This window comes from Malus sylvestris, chromosome 3 (genome assembly GCF_916048215.2).
Source record: "Malus sylvestris chromosome 3, drMalSylv7.2, whole genome shotgun sequence".
In the NCBI taxonomy this organism is placed as follows: Eukaryota; Viridiplantae; Streptophyta; class Magnoliopsida; order Rosales; family Rosaceae; genus Malus; species Malus sylvestris.
In genome coordinates this window covers 28,976,695-28,982,694 of record NC_062262.1, presented here as the reverse complement: position 1 = coordinate 28,982,694, position 6,000 = coordinate 28,976,695, and positions in this window count along the sequence as shown.

Below are 6,000 nucleotides of genomic sequence, written 5' to 3'. Positions count from 1 at the left end.
ATAATAGCGCAGTGTAGCGCCCTACATTTTATATTTAATTGATGTTTATATTTTTGAATCTGTGAGTCCTTGACCTAATCCAAGTTCAAGCTCGGAGGTTATTCTTTTGTTTGAAAGACAATAACCGCAACTGATACTCATCGCAATAATGCACGTCTTATCATACCAAAGAGAGCGGCAGAGGTGAGTCCGGTTCTCAAAAGTAGTACAGTATTTGATTTCTAGTACCAGTACTTGAGTATTTATCTGTTGCTAGTAATTAAATTAAGATTAATATATATATGTTTGTGTGAATGACACAGGCCCATTTTCCAGCAATAAGAGAAAATAGAGGCTCCCCATTGCAATGCGGGATAGCACAGGACGAGAGTGGAGATTCACCTACGTCTGCTGGAGAAATGGCATGACCGTCATGTATGTGTTAGAAGGACTAAACGGTTACCAGTGGCGGGCTGGCGATAAAGGTAATTCATGCATGCAACTCTCTCTCTCTTTTCTTTTTCTTGTCAGTTTCATTGAGCTAGACTGGTGTATATTGTTTCAGTGGCATTTCACCGAATTGTTTCGGAAGGAAAGCTTCAAATCAGAACAATAAAGGCTGCTTCATCTGATCCACCAGCTCTAGCTAAGGTAATGCATGCTTATGATATGCCTTTCGATCGATTGAATATATATTTGAGTTGTGGAACGCTGCTGGGTTGTAGACAGCAGCCTTTTTCCTTTACCTACTTGTTCTTAATTTCTTGTATGATGAACCTGCTACAAAGTATTTATAGATGAAGTTTTGGGATTTGCTCACGAAGGATCTATTAGAACTAAGATTCTTTTCTGTTTGCTCTTTTGTAATTTCATGCCAAATTCTTGGGAGGCAGAAGGGACCAGACACGTTAAAGTCTGGCATGAGTCTTTTGCTAGGTTGAAGACTCATGCCGAACTCTAGCACACGAAATTCTTGGGATTATACGATATATTTAAGAGTTAATATTCTCAATCATACCAAAAATCAAGCTTTATCATCCATAATTTTTCAAGATTTATTGACTAACTGTGATATCTTTTCTTCTAACAGGAACAATCTCCGATGGATAAGAATCAAGTCTGAAGAAAGCACAGGAACCACCGTCTGTTTTTGATCTAGTAGTTGATTTTCCATAAAAAATAAAAAATAAAAAAAAACAAAAAAAACAAAAAAAAACTCATGTTTCCGTCATTTAATTTACATGCACGATTTGTTTTTATGATCCTTCTGTAAACTTTAATCTTGAATCCCTTTCCAAATATTGTACTAATGTTCGAAAACAACTCAACAGAAGTCATGGCTGAAGAAGATTCAGTAAACATAGAGGGTGACATCTCGCATACCTCTCCTTCAAATTTCTCAGACGTCAAGGTTAACACCAATCAACGGTTGTGTTCAGTTCTCTTGAACGAGTTTAATTATCTCCCTTGGTCTCGAACTGTGTCTCTTGCTCTCGGAGGCAAAGGGAAATTAGGGTTTGTAAATGGAAGAGTGGAAGCTCTAGACATTTCTTCCTCTACATATGGTGCATGGCTTTGCAAGGATCAACTTGTCATGTCCTTGTTGCTCAACACCATGGAGAAACATGTTGCTGAGATTTTTAGTTACTACAATTCTTCATGTGAGCTTTGGAAAGCCTTGCAGGATATGTATGGAAATCAAAACAATTATGCATGTGTCTTTCAACTTAAGAAGGACATTGCCAGTGCCCAACAAGAAGGGAAAGCATTTGTTCAACACCTTGAATGCCTCAAGGCTATGTGGAATGAGTTGGATGTATACCTTCCACATACCACAAATCCTACCATTCTCCTTAAACGAGCCAAGGAAGACAGAATCTGCCAGCTGTTGGGGAGTTTGAACTCCGAGTACGAGGATCTCTAAGGAGTCACGTCTTGATGAGTCAAGAGCTTCCTACCTTCAACAATGTTTGTGCAACTATCTAACGAGAAGAAACAAGGAAGAAAGTGATGAATGCTGAGCACAACTCAAGATTGACTGAGACGCGTGCATATGCCTCAAATTACAAGACCTCAGAGGCTAAGGTGTACAAGGGTAGAAATCCACACTTGAAATGCAAATATTGCAATGGCGTTGGTCATGTGGAAGACAAGTGTTGGGAACTTCATCCTAAACTCAAGCCTAAGTTCAACAAAGATGGAAAAATGATACCAAGGTCCTCACAGCAATTTCAACCTCAGTACAAAGCCCAACTTGCTAATGCTCATCCCTATATTGTCTCACAGGGATCCATGGAGTTCACTGCCAATCTATTGTCTTTTATCAATGAGTTTGCAACTTATCTTTAAAGCAAGGGACATGGAGGAGGTTCGCAAGCTCAAGGAAATGAAGAGAACAATTATGCAGCCATGTTGGGATAGTTTGCCGGCTTTCTTGCTGGAAATGAGAAAGCTTCACCGGATGAAGCACCATGTAAACTCAAAGCATTCACTACTGCCTTGTTAACTAGTATTGAAAATGATTGTTGGATAATTGATTCAAGAGCCACATATCATATGACAAACAAAATCACAAATTTGCATCATTTTAAACGTTTTTAAAATCCCTCACATGTGTCTGTTGCAGATGGAAAAACTGTTTTAGTTTTGGGAAGAGGAGAAATAAACTTACTCTCATAAAAAAACACCTTCCACTGCCTTATATGTACCAACATTTCCTTTCCAACTTCTGTCAATTGGAAGTATCATAAACACCTTAAACTATTGTGCCATTTTCTCACTAAATAACATGATGTTTCAAGATGTTCTCACCATGAAGATGATTGGTGAAGGGGTCTTCATAAATGGACTTTACTACATGTGCAAGAACGCCTGTTTTACTTAGGCTCTTCAAGCTCAATCGAAGTCTATAGATGAAAACCAACTTTGGCATAGCTCACCCCTCTAAAGTTATCTTGTCTAAACTGCTTCCAAATTTTTGTAAATCACATTTTACTTGTGATACTTGTCAATTTTCTAAGTTTACTAAACTACTTTTTGGTAACTCAATGTCTAGGACAAGCAAACTTTTTGAAATGGTGCACACCGATGTATGGGGACCAGCAACTAAATTAATAGAAGGGTTTAGGTACTTTGTCTTATTTGTTGATGACTTCTCTCGAATGAGTTTTGTGTATCTTATGAAATCAAAGAGTGAAGTCTAAACTATTTTCAAAGATTTTCATATGCATGTTAAAACACAATTTCAATCAAACATTAAGGTGTTGAGATCAGATAATGGCACTGAATTTCTATCCAACAACATGCTTCAATACATAAGTTTTCAGGGCATAATACATTAAACCAGTTGTGTAGGGACTCCCCAACAAAATGGAGTAGCCGAGAGAAAAAATAAAGATCTCTTGTAGAAGACTCATGCTCTTATGCTTCACATGCATGTTCCAAAGAAATTTTGGTCATTAGTCATCCTCACTGCCACTTACCTTATTAACTGACTCCTAAGTCATGTGCTAGGGTTTAAAACTCCCTATGAAGTACTAAAGGGTAGAAAATTTGATTTGACACACCTCAAGGTATTTGGATGTGTTTGCTTTGTTCACATTCAAGCCTTGAACAATGACAAATTAGATGCCAGGGCAACCAAGTGTGTGTTTGTGGGGTATTCTTCCACCCAAAAGGGATACAAGTGCTACAATCCAGCCACTAAGAAATGTGTTGTGTCAAGGGATGTGAAATTTGAAGAAGATTGCCTTTATTTTACTCACAAAGGGAATACTGCAGGTCAGGGGGATGAACTGTTTGAAATGTTTCCACTTCCTTCAGTCATTAATAATCCAATGTTGGAAGAAAGCTCAGTTACTGTGACACCAGATATTGAAGAAATACAACCTGACTCAATCTCTAATCATCGTATCTCTGCCAATGAGGGAGACGAGGAGTCTCATTCTATTCATTCACAATCTCTTACAGAGTCTCAAGGGCTGAGAAGAAATCCTCCTCAAACCAGAAGTCCTCCAACTAAGCTGCAAAACTATGTTACTTATGCCTCACGATATCCTATCAGTGATAGTATCAGCCTTGGTGAGTTTTCAACATCTCATGCAGCATTTCTCTGTGAATTTGATAAACACAGTGAACCTAGAAACTTTCAAGAGGCATATTTTCTCCTACAATGGAATCAAGCCATGGCAAATGAGCTTCATGCTCTAGAAGAAAATAAAACTTGGAGCTTGGTTCAACTACCACTAGGAGAAAAGGTTGTTAGAAGTCGTTGGATTTACAAGATTAAATTCAAGGCTGATCATTTTATCTAGAGACACAAGGCCAGGCTTATTGCTCGAGGGTTCATTCAAACCTTTAGGGTATATTACAAGGAAACATTTGCACATGTGGCCAAGATGAATTCAGTGAGGGTTCTACCCTCAGTTGCAATCAATTGTGGGTGGACTCTTTATTAAATGGATGTGAAGAATGTTTTCCTTCACGGAAAGTTACAAGAAGAAGTGTACATGCAGCCTCCTTCAGGTTATGATGTTATTAAAGGCAACATGATTTGTAAACTACACAAGGCAATCTATGGATTGAAACAATCCCCAAAAGCTTGGTATGCCATGCTCAACTCAGTTCTAGAGAAGGCTGGATTCCTACGAAGTAATGCTGACTCCTCATTGTTTGTAAGAACTAACACTAGTGGGAAATTGGTGGTGCTTATCTATGTGGATGATCTCATCATCATAAGAGATAGTGCCGCTGAAATTGAGGCACTAAAACTCTCACTACTCCAAACCTTTGCTATCAAAGACCTGGGAAAGCTGAAGTATTTTTTGGGCATTGAAATGGCAACCTCTTCAAAGGGATTGTTTCTACATCAACGAAAATATGTATTGGATTTTCTTCAGGAAGCAAAAATGCTTGATTGCAAACCTGCCATCACTCCCGTAAACTCTAAACTAAAGCTCAACACAGATGGAGAATTCATGCATGATGTGAGCTACTATCAACGATTGGTGGGCAAACTTATATATCTCATCATCACACGTCATGTTATCACATATGTAGTGAGCTTGGCAAGCCAATTTATGCTTTCTCCTATGGTTGATCATCTTAACATGGTTAAGAAAGTCCTGCGTTATCTCAAGGGTTCGATAGGACAAGGAATCATCATGCCTAACAACAATTCCACTGCCATCGGTGGCTACACTGATGCAGATTGGGCAAAGAATGCACTTGATAGGAAATCTACCATGGGCTATTGCACATTTGTTGGTGGAAATCTTGTCACTTGGAAGAGCAAGAAGCAACATGACATTGCTTGTTCCAGCGCAGAGGCTGAATATCGAGCCATGGCAGCCATTGCATGTGAACTTATGTGGCTTAAAGGGCTTCTTTCAGACTTAGGGTTTACTAGTACTACTCTCATGTCTCTTATGTGTGATAATTAAGCAGCCATGAACATTGCTACTAACTCTATGTTCCATGAAAGAATGAAACACATTGAAGTGGACTGTCATTTTGTTAGAGCGCAAGTGCAAACTCAAGTCATCTGGACCATCTTCACTCGAAGCTGATAGGAGCATATTTATGCGACTTAGTTGGCTTGTTCTTGTGCATTTATGTCGTGTTTCCTTAGTTATTTTAATGTTTAAAGTCATTTTCGTGTGTTTTCAGATTTTAAGGACAAAGTAGGCAAGAAGATGCATTTTGGAGCATTTTGGAGCAAAATTGAGCTTGGAATGCATGTCACATATTTGGAACCAAGGTTTGGACGAAATTGAAGACTTAAAGAGGCTAAAAATGTGAAGAATTAGTGTACAAAGGATCATGAACTCAGCCACAAAAGGACACACATTCTTGCCGTGCAATCCACATAGCATTCCCTTTGGATTCCCATGCATGCTTAATCATCCTTGTCCCCTAAAATATTTCTGATTTCATACCTCACTACACTCAATTATCACACTCAATTGCTGCATACCTCTTGTTCCCTTCACCCATCAGATTTCACACATACTTTCACAACCA